The sequence below is a fragment of the Suncus etruscus genome, chromosome 1, assembly GCF_024139225.1.
Source record: "Suncus etruscus isolate mSunEtr1 chromosome 1, mSunEtr1.pri.cur, whole genome shotgun sequence".
Lineage (NCBI taxonomy): Eukaryota > Metazoa > Chordata > Mammalia > Eulipotyphla > Soricidae > Suncus > Suncus etruscus.
Genome location: NC_064848.1, coordinates 107,068,113 through 107,084,356, shown reverse-complemented (window position 1 = coordinate 107,084,356; position 16,244 = coordinate 107,068,113). Strand labels below are relative to the sequence as shown.

At 34.8% G+C, this 16,244-nt stretch overlaps 1 non-coding gene across 1 annotated transcript; it reads left to right on the top strand.

Moving 5' to 3' along the window:
* Positions 1-347: 347 nt before the first annotated feature.
* On the top strand, positions 348-454 carry LOC125996333 (U6 spliceosomal RNA). The gene has a single exon (XR_007491251.1). It is a non-coding gene; the product is annotated as a U6 spliceosomal RNA (small nuclear RNA).
* The last annotated feature ends 15,790 nt before the right edge of the window (positions 455-16,244 follow it).

The following is a 16,244-nucleotide window of genomic DNA, read 5'->3' as shown; positions in this document are numbered from 1 at the left end:
TCCCCCAGTGTCCCATATGGTCCCCCCAAGCCAGGGGAAATTTCTGAGCGCGTACCCCTGAGCATCAAATGGGTGTGGCCCGAAAAACCAAAAACAACAACAACAACAACAACAATATTTCATAATTTAGTTTTTAATATAGTCACAGATTTGTGCAGACATTACCACAATTTACATTAAGCATATTTTCATCATCTGTTGGGCCTCAGTAATATATACATATCTACTCTAATTAGCATTTTTATTACTAATTTTAATAACTATACATGATAAATAGAATACTATAACTGAAATACTGTTAACTGGAATAGTACTTTCCAGTTATGCTGCTTGAAAAATGGAAATTGGTGCTCGCTTCGGCAGCACATATACTAAAATTGGAACGATACAGAGAAGATTAGCATGGCCCCTGCGCAAGGATGACACGCTAATTCGTGAAGCGTTCCATATTTAAAAAAAAAAAATGGAAATTGTACACATTTGCTTTGTGAATACGTTTTAAAACTTTAAAATTGGACAATTTAGTCCAATCTCATTAGTCCATCTCCAACTCTATTTTTATATATCCCTACATTTTAAATTATTCAAATTTTATGGGGAGCTTCCCAAACCATGCTCAGGGAACATAGCGGGGACATTCCTGGCAATACTCAGCCAAGGGGGTTGTAAAGTTTGGTGGTAGGGCCTGAGATCTCATGGCTGCTCAGGCTCTGCAGTGCCAGGGCCCACCTGGGGCACCACTGAAACACCCAGTGGAGTCAAGGGAAGAATGTAAAAAAAGAACTCAAACCAGCATATCTTGCGAGCTCTCTTAATCCCTGTGCTATCTTATTTGCCCTATTCTTAAATTTAAAAAATGATTCTACAGGGGCTGGAGCCATAGCACAGCGGAAGGGCATTTACCTTGCACACAGCAGACCCAGACGAACCTGATTCTGTCCCCAGCATTCCATATGGTCCCCTAAGCCTTCCAGGATCGATTTCTGAGCACAGAGCCAGGAGTAACTCCTGAGCACAAGCCGGGTATGGCCCCACCCACATACCCCTAAAAAAGATTCTACATAAATGATGGTATAAGGGAAAATGATAAAAATTTTATGTTAATAGAATATAAATCACCTGTATGCTTAGTTACTGTCATAGATTAACTATGTTCATGATTAATCTAGTTTTCAGCTACTGTCGTAAAAATATATTTGGATCTAGTTCCTGAAAATAGAGTTGATAAATTTTCCTATTAAATTCACATTTATAGTTATTTTGCTATAGTTAAATTGTTGTTATTGACGAAAGAAAATGACTTTGGAAACAAAGAGCTGGTTTGTAAATTGCTCATTACAAGTTAATTTACTAAATAAAAACAGGAGAATCAGCTCCTTTGCCTTCCACTGACTATAGCTTAACAACTGACACACAAGATGAAATAGTCAAAACCCAAACAAATTTGAAGACTAAACTATTACATACATAAGTATCTTATGTCACAAAGTGTGTGTTAGTGTTAAATGATAATTAATAAAATGTAACTTTAATTATTTGCCAAAGAAGTATTATTTACATTCTTTTAAATTTTTTCTACCTATTGAAATAATACTAATATTACACTTCTCTCAAAATAGGATCTTTGATTTCAGAGAAAAGGAAAATATATAACAGACCAGGTGTAGAAGATGTAGAAAAGGCTAATGCCACTCAACTATTCAGGTGTGACACATATTATTATACTTTGCTCTATTGTTAACATGTACATATTATAAGATTCAGACAAAAACCATAGGAAATGTGAATTTAAAATATTACCATAGAAATATTTTAGTTCTGGGGCCAGAGAGATAGCATGGAGGTAAGGCATTTGCCTTACATGCAGAAGGTCAGTGGTTCGATTCCTGCATCCCATATGGTCTCCTGTGCCTGCCAGGGGTGATTTCTGAGCACAGAGCCAGGAGTAACCCCTGAGTGCTGCCAGGTGTGACCAAAAAAAACAATGCACCCCCCCCCAAAAGAGATATTTTAGTTCTTAGGACCAAAACCCAAAATATTTTACTGTAAATTTTTCATTATTACTGAGTTTTATAGGAATAAAAGACTAACAATATATTTATTTATTAAGTTAGTAGCTAAGTTGGCACTAGGTATTTCATACTATCTCTGAAATTAATATGAAAATTATAATTTATATTTTATTTTATATGACATATATTCACTATGAAGCACTTTTTTATTTAAACACCATGGCTACAAGTTTGTTTATAATGTAGTTTTTATTCCACAGATAAAGTTGTTTGTGATTTACAGTCATACAATATATAGCCTTCATTGATACCCATCTGATAAAAGATACTGACTGAGATAAAAAAAATACATCTAACCCCAGGGGCCAGAGAGATAGCACAGTGGTAGGGCATTTGCCTTGCATGCAGCCAATTCAGGACTGATGATGGTTTAAATCCCGGCATCTCATATGGTCCCATGTGCCTGGCAGAAGCAATTTCTGAGCACAGAACCAGGCTTAACTGCTGAGCACTGGCCAGACATGACCCAAAAATCAAAATAAATAAATAAATAAATAAATAAATAAATAAATAAATAAATAAATAAATAAATCTAAACCCATCCAAAAATGGGGAAAAAAATAAACACTTCCTCAAGGAAGAAAGTTGGTAAAAAGAAAAATGAAATAAATATACTATATTACTAATCATCAGGGTGATGCAAATCAAACATCACAGGGACTGGTACACATCACAAAGAACAAAAATCTATCATGGCTGTGGAGACAAAGAGACTCATCATAGTGAGAATGCCATCTATTTAGTTCAGCCCTTCTAAAACACAATATGGTTATTCCTCAAAAAGAAAATGGAAATTAAGCTCCCATATGATCTAGTAATACTCCTCCTAGGCATATATTCTACTCATTGCAGCACCATTAATAGTAGCTGAAACTGAAAGTAAACTAGGTGCCCAAGAACAGATGAAACAGTTGTACATGATATACTATGCAGCTGTTAGGAAAAATGAGGTCATGAAATTTGCTTATACATGGATGAACATGGAATATTTCCTTTTCTTATACTATCATACTTTTATTATGTGCTTTTATTTTCTTATATTCATTTTGTCTCTTTGTATCACACCTTTAATTTTTTCTTTCCTTCATTTGAGAACCTGCCTAAACACTTCTCACAAAAATATGTTCTATCATCATGGTATCATTTCTTACTATTTAATATGTATTTCCATTGGATTATCTTCATTCATTTCTTTATCATTCACTTTTTGCTCTGTAAAAATGTTTTAAGAGTCTGGGAAAATAATTCAGAGGAATAGAGTCTATACCTTGCATGTAAGAGGCTGAACATTTGATCCCAAGCACCACATGATCCCTGAGCACTATATGGTTTCCTGAGTAATGTTGATGTCACCCAAGTACTGTTGGGGTGTACCCCAACAAATTACCCCCTGTAGAAAAGGGGGTAAGTAATTGTTGAGTACTGGGTTTTCGCCAACAATATTTTAGGCTCTGAAGTTACACTATCTATATCTGAAAGTTCAATGCATATAAGGTAGAAAAGGGTCTTTGGTTATCCGGGGATGGTGTTTTGGTGGTTAAAAATAGTAAACAAGTAAATAACAATAAAAAATTATTTCAACCAATCATAAATACTCTGAAACCCATAGAATATGGTAATGTATTAGAGTGGTGGCATAGATAGGGAACACAAATTTGGATTTAGCAAGGGCAGATAAAGTGGGAGAGATATTTTAAATAATAATTCCAAAAAATCTGGGGCATGAAATAATGGCTAGACAAACAGTAAAAAATTGTAAAGTGTTCATAAGTTTAATCTTTTAAAGTGGATAGCGTGCATTTAAAGTTGTAATTCCTAATCAACCAGTTACCTGACTTAGCCTGATAATTAACTTCAGTGCCTTCTGGTCATCTTAAGTAATATTTAGGGCCCGGAGAGATAGCACAGCGGCATTTGCCTCGCAAGCAGCCGATCCAGGACCAAAGGTGGTTGGTTCGAATCCCGGTGTCTCATATGGTCCCCTGTGCCTGCCTGGAGCTATTCCTGAGCAGACAGCCAGGAGTAACCCCTGAGCACCGCCGGGTGTGGCAAAAAAAAAAAAGTAATATTTAGATGTCATCATTGTGTGAGATTAACAGAGCACCGTATTAAACGCCCTCTTTAAAATTATTAAGCCTTTTAGGGGCCAGCGAGGTGGTGCTAGAGGTAAGGTGTCTGCCTTGCAAGTGCTACTCAAGGAAGGACCACGGTTAGATCCCCCGGCTTTCCATATGCTCCCCCCAAGCCAGGGGCGATTTCTGAGGGCCTAGTCAGGAGTAGCCCCTGAGCATCAAACGGGTGTGGTCCAAAAAACCAAAAAAAAAAAAAAAAAAAATTAAGCCTTTTAACTTTAAAAATGGTTTTGGAACTTTCGCCATTTTGCAGTTCATCAGTTTCAGAATCTTGAGTTAAGCAAAAGCCACATCCTTTCTTTTCAAGAAACTTTAAGTATTATTATTCTGAGATGTTCTCTTATCTGATTCCTTGTACTTCCCTACACATGTCCAGTTAAACCACTTAAATGACTTTCTTAAACTTATTTCTCATCTGTTAAAGAAAATATTATAAACACTGGAAATAGTCTGATTTTTTTTGAAAGAGGCACACATAAAACTCTCAGAACTCTACTTATTAGTGCTAATTTTAGAAATTTGAAAACTGCAAATTTGGTTTCTTTTATATTTATTTATTTTTATACATATTAACTATAGACCTATTTACTTTATAAGGTAGTTATAAAATATGGGCATAATAGAATACATAGAGCCTAAGATTTATATTTACTGAATGTTTAAAAATCATTTTGATTATGGAAATAAAATAATTAGTAAGAGAATAGTAAGGCTGTTACTAATGAATTTAAATAGCATGTCAAAAGTTTTGTGTTTCTCTTTCTCTCACCATCACCATATGATCAAAATCTCCATATTTTCCCACATATTTTTTCTAATATTTGTGTGTAAATAAAAATTAAAGAATTCTGCTTTTAACTGTTTCATAGAGGAAACTGATAGTGGGATGTTAGAGCACAGAATTTAAAGATTGTATCTAGATCTAGGTTATGGGAGACTGAAGTTTTCATCAAGATCAGATATTTGATCATTAGAAAATAGATTATCTATGATTTACCATAAATAGTTCTTTGGGAATAACTGCCTGAGTTTGGTGTAAGGTAGAAACAAATTCTTCAATCACCTACATTAGTCAGAGATACTTCTTCACTAAGTTGTGATCTCCAGATGATCAACGCCAGGTCTGATTCCCTCACAATCACTAGTGTCTAACACAGTTTCTAGGAAATAGTATTTAATAAATGCAAGAATTTACTTTCTCGTGGTATTGATACAGTCTTGAATAAATGTATGTGGGGAATACATGATTGAATGTGAAACTGTCGAGTCTTCATCAAACTGCTCTTGGTTGAGTTTCTAAGGGTGTAAATGTTCACATGGAGAAATCTCTGACCCCTGGTATCCTGTGGTTGGCGTGACTGGTTATTCTGAAAGGATTGCAATCAGTGAGCCAACTGGGAGGGGAGTCCTCGCCTAGTCCTGCAAACTTCACGCCACCCAGGATCAGGAGTCTGGCAGCTTTCCTTGCAGACTCTGCCAGCAGTGACTGCAGTATCATAGAGCAGGTCATAGCCCTCAAAGATAGAATCTCTTTTGAAGCTATTATTCTCTGTACTGGGAGGTCTAGAAAAGAGGGTCTTTTTCTATAATTGTTTTATTTTTGTTTTGTTTTGCGTTTGCTTTTTCCCCTTAAATAAAAGCCAAGTTCAAGGCCAGAAAAGTGTATCGCCCATAAAGCAACCCCAGAACTTCATGCCAGAGGAATTTCTGACCAAATGAATGGTTTCAAATGCAACAGCCTGCTACCAAGTTCCCAGCTTGCGATCTCCCTGGAATCTGCAGTTCTGGATTAACCCTCTGTTAAAAATAATAATAATAAAGTCCCTCATTCTGATGTCTCTGCATAAGTCTTGTCTCAGTCAATCTAATAATATACTCCCTCTGCTGGGTAAACGAATTTAGAAAACTAGATGTGTGGTCATACTAAAAAAAAATCTTTTGTTCTATTCCTTTCAAATGTATTTTTCAAAGAATGTCAGGGGAAAGTAGCAAAGTCTCTTTAAAAACACAAATTCCAAACAGAACAGAAGGGAACACAGGAAGTTTTACTGAGTAATTGAAGTGATTACATGCAAAGCACTTTCCCATAATCAAGGAGTTTCAAAGGAGTGTGGGGAAAGATTGACAGTGTTGGCCACCCTTGAAACTACATCCTGATTGGAGGAAATAATTACTACCAAGGAGAAAGAGATCCAGTACTCCACAATTCTTTTTTTTTTTTTTTTTTTTTTTCAGATCTAATGTGGGAGAAAGACAATAGTGAAAACAAAACTGAAAATTTAGGAATTGATCATGGGAAATGGAAAAGCCCTAAACCCTACTAAATTTACAATAGATTCACCTCTTTCAGTTTTGTTTTTTTTTTAATTCACTCACTTACTGAAAATCTATTATAGAGATTGTGACTAAAAAGCCAAGAAATTACCGGTAATGTTATTAAAAAGCATTAAGCATTTATTTGAATGGTGAGCCTAGTAAAATATTGGTCATGATGGATAGTTAATTTTCAAGAGAAGTAATTGAGGCAATGTAAAAATCTCTAAAGCCAGTTTAAGCTTGTGATTGCCAGAAAGTATGTGTATACATACATACATACATACATACACATACATATATATGTGTATATATACATATACAGTATCTGCCAAAGATCAGAAAATTTTCAGGAGAAAAGGTGTTATTTGATTGTAAAAATTTAGAGCCTCTTGGAGATAAAATATTTGAAAGTCTTGGCTAGAAAATTCATGAATCCTGGTGAGTTGTTGGTACCTTGGCCTTTACAAAAAGTCGAGGAGGTTTTTTTTGTTGTTTTGTTTTTTTTTTAAATGTTCTTAAAATGCTTCCTCCTTTTCTTCTCTAACTTGTTCTTCCACTCCAATTTCTTCTCCATGAAGTCTTGATTTTTTTAGGGTAAAACTCTGCCTAAAGATTCCATGATCCTTATTTAGCTTTTGATATCTTCCATTTGCCTATAACAGCTACTAGAAATGGTGATTTGATTGTGTATAATTTGAAATTATACCTATTATATGAAATTTTGATAAATTTTAATAATCTCATGAAGGAATAAAACTAGGAGATAAATTGCTACATGTGTTGAATATTTACTGTAAGTGCCTAGTCTTTAGAGTCTGGAATTGGACTGGTAAGCAAGCTACTTAGAGATGTCTATGTCTTGTTCCTTTAAACAAAGTGAACATCTATAAAATGGTAAAAATACTAAAATACTCTATGAAGTTTTGTTAAGTTTGAAATAAAATAATAAATGTACAGGGCTTAGCACAGTTTCTAACACATAATAAAAACTCAATAAAATGTGGCTTTTTACTATAAATACAATAGCTATGTCCTCTAAAAAGCGTTAGAAAGTAGAATTCTGGTGCATAAATATTATAATAGGTCTATATCCACAATTTTCCCAAGGAGAAAATGGAAACTTTTCAGAATATCACCCATTCACAAGAATGCATTGCCAAAGCCAAATGGGAGGGTACTCGAAAATCCTGAATGGAACTGGCTAAGCAGAAAGTATATTAGACTAAACAATGTGCTGGGGGATGGAGAGAATAAGGCATTAGTAAAAAAGCATTGCTTTGGAAACCCTTGGTCAACCATGGTCATGTTGGATGAGCAGAGAGTGATGTGGCACAGCTGCCTTTCTCTCCATTCTCCTTCCATGTCCCAAGCAAACATTATTCTTGGTAGTATAATATGGAATCTCTATAACATTTGATAGTTTCTTAAAGATTCTTTCTCTTCCTTTTTCTTTTTTCTTTCTTTCTTCTCTTCTTTCTTTCTTTTTCTTTTTATTTGTTTATTAATTTGTGAGGATATGGAGACCATATCCAATATCACTCAGTGACTGTATCTAGCTCTGTGGTCAGAAATGATCCAGGTTAGTGTGTGGGGACCAGGTGTGATGCTAGGAACAATAAAATCAGGGTTGTTAGGATACATGAAGAGCACCTTAGTCCATGTACTATCTCTGGTCCTTTATTTCCTAGATTTAAATGCAAATTATTTTAATTACTTATTAGATATATCTAAAATTTCCCATAACTATAACTCCATGTTCTTAGGTTACTTGTTTTACCATTATTTTCAATAGTCACACTGTAGCAGGAAGATATTAAGAAACTTATCATATCCTTTTACATTGCAAAAAAATGATAATAAAAATAAAATTTCTTTATTCTTGCTTCAGTGTTTTTATACATTCTTATGTTCCCTTCTCATAGCAAGTTTTGCCTAATAAAGCACAATCAAATCATATATATAGAACCATTGAACTTAGATAGTAGTGGATAAAGCTGCTCTTTCATCAGTGTGTTGCATCCATGGTACAATTTTAGTCTTCGATCCCAGTGTCTAAAGGTGATAGCAAGACTTAACAAGTTTCCTATCTCTGGAATGACCCTTAGGCAAACACAAGAGTGCCCAAATCTCTTTACCTGAAGGACTATTACTAAGGCACAATTTTTTTGCGTTTTGGGCCACATCCAGTGACGCTCTGAGGTTATTCCTGGCTATGCCTCAGAAATCGCTTCTGGCTTGGAGGACCATATGGGACACTGGGGAATCAAACCTCAGTCTGTCCTAGGTTAGCATGTGATAGCAAATATCCTACCACTGCACCACCACTCCGGCCCCCATTTGATACAATCTTAATAATTTTATTTTACAACTCAACATCTACACTGAATTATTCTTCTCTGCCATTTCCGGGCTAGATTACTTCTTCCTCATCATTTGTACAAAGTGTTAATTATAATATTTGCTGAGTTACATTTTTCCTTTTCCCTCTACATTGTTACTGTTATTCTTGTGGAATCATATGCATGAAGGTTATGGTGGATAAATATTGGTTTGCAGAGCTCATGCCTTTGACCATGATACTCACCAGGATTTTCACAAGGTAGTTGTGCTTGCAAACACTTGATTATTGGCAATAAATTGCACATGGTTGCATCATGCGTTCACAGATAGTACTTGCTGCAATGACTGTCTGAATATAAGGGCTTACTTATGGTGTCACAGCTGCAAAGAAGTGACTTATGCTATGCTATTATCAAGCCCTGTCACACAATTTTCTTGCCTATAGATATTTGAAATCCAAGACTTAACAAATCAAATATTTTCAAAATATGAATGTTCAAACATATAAAACAGGGCGGGAGTGAATGTGCAGCGATAGGGCATTTGCCTTGCACATGGCTGACCCAGGATGGACCGCAGTTCCATCCCTCAGCGTCCATATGGTCCCCCAAGCCAAGAGGGATTTCTGAGCACAAAGCCAGGATAACCCCTGAGTGTCACCGGGTGTAGCCCCCACAAAAAAAATCATATAAAATAAAATTTTGTAAATTTATAAATTAAAAAAAGAGGGCCGGAGAGATAGCATGGAGGGTAAGGCATTTGCCTTTCATGCAGAAGGTCATCGGTTCGAATCCCGGCGTCCCATATGGTCCCCCGAGCCGGCCAGGAGCGATTTCTGAGCATGAAGCCAGGAGTAACCCCTGACTGCTGCTGGGTGTGACCCAAAAACCAAAAAAATAAATAAATAAATAAATAAATAAATAAATAAATTAAAAAAAGAGAAAAATTACTTGAGGTATAGACCTATAGAACAGGTATTTTTCTTCCACTAAAAATGGTCTCCAGGGCCCGGAGAGATAGCACAGCGGTGTTTGCCTTACAAGCAGCTGATCCAGGACCAAAGGTGGTTGGTTCAAATCCCGGTGTCCCATATGGTCCCCCGTGCCTGCCAGGAGCTATTTCTGAGCAGACAGCCAGGAGTAACCCCTGAGCACTGCCGGGTGTGGCCCAAACCCCTCCCCCCCAAAAAAATGGTCTCCAAGGCCAGAGATATAGTATAGGAGTAAAAGTCCTTGATTTTCATAGAGTAGACCATAGTTCAGTGTCTGGCAATATATACAATCACCTGATCACCACCGTAGGTCATTTCTGACTTGAACCAGAAATTTGTGCAGCTCGGGGGTGGAGAGATAGTCAGAAGTGAATTCTGAGCGCATAGCCAGAAGTAACTTCTGAGCATCAAACAGGTGTGACCCCTAAACAAACAAAAAATAAACAAACAAAAATGATAATTAAATGATAAATGATAGTTAAATTATAGTTGTGGGACTCAACTTTTGTAAAGGTATATAGTTGGCACTAAAATAAAGTCAAGAGAAGCATCTAATGTCAAGTTCCCATTGGAAGGCCATTCCCAGAGAGACTTTAAGTTATATTTGATTCATTATATTATTTATTATTTATTATATATTCATTCAAATTTTTATGGGAAAGGCTGGGTTGCTGATATTGCTCACGGGCTATTCCTGGCTCTATGTTCAGGAGTGAACCTTGGCAATGTTCAGGAGACTAACTTTGTTGTACAAGGGAATTGAACCAAGGTCACAATTGATAAAACCACATGCTCAGTAAATATCTTACCACCTGTACATTTTCTCACCTCTCCATTTATTTTAATGAAATATCCAAGTTCGTATTTCACTTGAAATTTTAATGAAGATGACACAAAATATGTTTCAAAGAACAAAATGGAACATTTATTCCCATAAACTTTGGTAACAAATAACTAACTTTAGATTAAATAACTAAAGACTTCCCGTTAGATGAGCCACAGATTATTATAGATTGGTAGAAAGATCTCAACAGATTTGAGAGTGCACGCTTTGAATGCAGGACTTCAGAGGCAGTCACTCACATCTCATGGTTCCTTAAGCTAGGAGTTACCTCAAGCACATCTGGTTTAGTTCTTCCTCTGTCACAAAAAAAAAAACCCAAATAAAACAGGTTAAATATCATTTCTGTGTCAAGAAATAAATTTATGTAGAAAAGTGATAATATTTGCTTCTAAATATTCTTTAGCTTCATATATTTAATCCCATATAAGATACAAATTTATAAACTATTCAAAGTGATTGCAAATATATAAATGTTTTGATAAGTCTAAGTCCATTGTGACATTTAAAATTTCCATACATAAAGGCTAGCATACTTAATCATAACAATAAGATTCTCTGTATAAACCCTTCTTTGAATTTAAAATAATTTTAAAATATAAATAAGCAAACAAATGTTTTAATTAAATTTTACAATTGATCAAAATTACTTAAATAATAGCAGAGAATTTAAAATAATTTTAAAATATAAATAAGCAAACAAATGTTTTAATTAAATTTTACAATTGATCAAAATTACTTAAATAATAGCAGAATAATTTTAAGTAGCACTTTTAAATAAAGTTTATAAAATTATTGTTCAGTGAAGACCTTGAAGTTATATAAATGATAAGAAACTTGTTTAAATTTCTATTTCCAATAGAAATATAAATACTGATTACTAATATTCAAGGCTCAATAGGAAATATTTTCTTTAAAAATAAATAATGCCAATATTTTGCTGAATATTTGCTAAATCGACATACACTTCAAGAACCGCAGTATTTTTATTTGCCTAGAAAGTAAAATGCTGGGGCTGGAGAGATAGTATGGAGGCAGGGAGTTTGCCTTGCATGCAGAAGAACGGTGGTTCGAATCCCGGTATCCCATATGGTTCCCCGAGCCTGACAGGAGTTATTTCTGAGTGTAGAGCTAGGAGTAACCCCTGAGTGCTGCCGGGTGTGACCCCAAACTCCACCCCAAAAAAGAAAGTAAAATGCTCTGGTAATGTTTATATATTGTTGCAGGTACATAATCCTGAGTTCGTGCAAGTTTTATATAATGTAATATTCTGTCATCTCTGTACTACTGCATGAATCAGAATTTTCTGTGAGTATTAATTTGTTATAGTTTATTAAAGTGTTAAATCATACTTCACTTGTCATAATTTCTTATTGCAGGTGAAGCAAATGCATTTGCACATGGGTCTTTGAATAAATACTTGCAATGCCTTTCAAAAAATAATGTAAATATGTCTTTATTGTTGGCAGAAATAAATAGCTGGTGTATATTTCATTGTGTTATAAATCTATCTTGATAAGCTAAATGACAGACTTCCACTAATTAGACAGTGGCTAACAAAGATCTTCGTACAAAACCTGAAGTCCATTGAAACAGCGTAGGTTAGAAAATTTCCACCAATTTTGATTTCAAAACATGAAATCAAAATGTAAATAAAGATCAAAGGCACTGCGCAGGTGGTGAATGTGGGGAATCAATTCACACCAGGCCTCATTGAGCAGTTAGCAAAATCATGTTTAATAGCTATGTTGAGTGTCAATTTCACTCTGAAAGCAGTGCTGGTAGGTGGAGATCAAGAAAGAAAAACGGGGCAAGAATTACATAGAAGAAAAAGAGGAAAACTCCAAAAAATCTTTGTCATGCAGAAAAGAAAATTTAATTACCTATAAAAAATCACCCATTCTAGCAGGCTGACTTTGCAGACAGTTAGTTCAAACTGTCACTTTTTTAACAGTTTAAATCAAAAATATTTTTGTTTTTCAAGCATGCCAAAATACTTATCAAGTAACCTTATGTAAGTTGTGACACACTGTATATCATTCATTTCTCCCTTTTAATCAAGCATGGAAATTGCTAATCACTGATTCAAGATGAAGAATGAATTATATCTTGCTTACATGTGGTTGCTTTGTGCAATTTTCATTTATGGAATAATTTCAAAGAAGGTGGTGATAAATAAGATTCTTTTAGAACGAGTTTATTAAGCAAGTAAAGATGGGTGAATCCCACATTTTGAGAAATAAACCATTCTCCCTGTTTCTCTTTCAATGTCCTTTAAAGTCTGGCTATAATACATCTGGTGTTTGTTCTCTTAGACAGAGAATAACTAGTAGACCACCAGTAATTTAAATTGTACCCTGTTCCAAGGATATTTGACATGTGGTCCCTTTGGAAGAACTAATGCAAAAAACTGGCTCTAACACTGGAAATTAAGTTACTATAGACTCACAGAAGGTTGCAATTAACTAATATCAAGAAGGTTAACCTGTAAATTTCTTTCTCAAATACACACTAATCTCATTTATAAACCATTTAATACTGTTACAGAGAATGAAATAATAAGAATTATGACCTAAATTTAAATAAATATTTCAATTTTTCTGCAGCAAGAAAAAAGTGTCATCTTAATAGTTAGGAGTCTAACAAAGAGCCACACAATGAATTTATTTAATATTTAAAATTTATAGACAAATAATATTTTAGATTATATTACATTATTATGATTTTCTGCACAGTTGTGGAATTTTCTGCTCTCATTAAATTAGAAGAACAAAAAAGACTAGAATTTATGTAATTTGCCACTACATTTCATAGAAAAATAAATCTCAAGTCACTAAACCTATTTGCTGCAGTATACACAGTCAAATCACACTAGAAACCAGTTTCCCTGATTTGAATTTAAACACTTTTTACAGTACAATTGTGTTCCCCATAAAATATTTTGCATGTACCTTTGCAACTGTTAAAATGTTGATGGGCTTAAATAAAAAATTAAAATGTATGCATGGGGGCCAGAGCAATAGTACAGCAAGTAGGAAGTTTGCCTTGCACATGACCAACTTGGGTTAGAGCCTTAGTATCCCATATGGTTCCCCTGAGAATCTCTAGGAGTAATTCCTAAGTGCAGAATTTGGAGTAATCCCTGAGCATCACTGTGTGTGACCCCAAAATAACTCCCCTAAAATATATGCACATAAAACAATGACACTTTTAAAACAAAAAATTTCCTGTTTTAAATCATGATTCAAATATTGATAGTGGCAAGGCTTATGCATAAAACATTCCAGCACTCATTATACCTCATCTCCCCAAGAATCCCTTTCCCATTCATGTCTTCTACTTCTATTTTCACTGAGCTTCTGAAAGCAGAAATGTTATCTACCATGCAAGAGGTTTGATCAGTTATTTAAAGATAAGCAAGTCCTAGAACATTACATACTGATGTACTAAAACATTTCTTTCAAATATTCTATTTAAATATGCAAAAATCAACAAGAAATTTGATATTAAAAATGTAAAATGTTGGGGCCTGAGAGATAGGACAGCAGTAAGGCATTTGCCTTGAAAGCGGCTGATCCAGAATGGATGCTGGTTCAAATCCTGGCATCCCATATGGTCTCTGTACCTGATAGGAGCGATTTCTGAGTGCAGAACCAGAAGTAACCCTGAGCAGCTCCGGATATGACCAAAAAAACAAATCAAAAAAATGAGAAAGTTAACCAAAATGTATATATTTAAACAGGGAACAAAATCAACAGCAGAGAAATTAAAATAATGTATGTAATAATAAGTACTTCCTATAATTAAAATTAATGTCATTTATAACTGATGGTCTTGCAAAGCAGAAATATTACAAAGTGTTAGTTCCTTATCATGGAACTGTGACATGATATTTATAAAATTGTACTATAAAAATTGGTTTTGAGAAGTATTGAAAACTGGGAAATATTTTAAATATGAGTCAAAACTATTTTTAGCAACTCTTCCACAGATGATCAAATTAACTTCAAGAATAGGTTTAGGCTGTTTATTGTATTGTTTTTCTTTTGATATTTGGATATTATTGTTCTTCTTTTGATATTTTTGAAATTTGCTTTAAAGGTAACATATCAAATTTTCAATCAAATAATAGCTCAAAGTAGAAGAGAAGAATTTCTAGAAGGTGAAATGTCAAAGTAGCCATGAAACCATAGAGATTATTGGCATGACTAGCTGCTTCAATTTTTTTAGCTACACTTTTCTCATCTGAAAAGTATGGAAACTAATAAATGTCTTGAGAGTCGTTTTGAGTTTCACAAATAACATGCTAAATGCCTGGTGCAGGAGAGGAGTTTAATAAATGGTAGCCAGTATTATTAATGTGATTGGGGAACATAAGCTCAAACAAAGCAAAGGGAAAACTTCAGACACAGGAAAGGAATAAAAAGAACTTCACAATTTTGCTCAGTTTGGCTCTATTAAACATTATCTTGGCAGAACAAAACATTTCTGCGATGTAGCATTTTTTATGCAGGTGCAGATGCATGATTTATGCACTTATAAATAAATCCGGCTTTACACATGGTGGAGTATATAAAATGTTTTTTTCCCTTCCCTGTGGGTTTATGATCATGATGTCTGTACCAAAAAAAAAAAAAAAAGGTGGAATTGTTGAGAACTCATGATAATAACATGGTGGAAAGATAATGCCAGAAAAAACTTGAAAGATTTTAAAATACTTTTAATCCGTCACAGTCAAGTCCATGGCTGCTTTACTTTTCATACTTTAAATTATTTAATTATTTTATTTTGGGGCGAGGGGGTTGAGGACTCTCACCCAGTTTGGCTCAGGACTTACTCCTGGCTCTGCACTCAAAGACCACTCCTTGTATTATTCAGAGATGACTCTACTTACTTGAATTATATGCAGTGCTGGATACTGAACCTTGATCCGCCTTGTTCAAAGCAAGCACCCCATCCACTGTTCTATCTCTGTAGCCCCTCAATTTACTTTATAAAAATAAATACTGGTAGGGGCCGGAGCGGTAGCACAGTGCTATGGCGTTTGCCTTGTAAGTGGCTGACATAGGACCGACCTTGGTTTGATCTCCAGCGTCCCGTATGGTCCTCCAAGCCAGGAGTGATTTCTGAGCTTATAGCTAGAAGTAACTTCTGAGTGTCACTGGTGTGGCCCCAAAACCAAAACCAAACAAACAAATAAATAAATCCTAGTATTTAATGGACAGTAATCATCATTCAAGTGAAAGATATCATATCTCACAATACTTAAGGTGTGCAAAAGTATGATTTGATATATTTAAAAATTACAAAGATTAAATTCTGAGATTGCTAAAGAAATGTAAGCAATCTGATAATGTTAGCTAAACTTGTTACAGTATTAATATACACACACATATATATATATGATAAATATATACCAGGTCATTATCTTTTTTTGTTTTTGTTTTTGTTTTTGGGCCACACCCGGTGATGCTCAGGGGTTACTCCTGGCTATGCGCTCAGAAGTCGCTCCTGACTTGGGGGACGATATGGGACGCCGGGGGATGGAACCG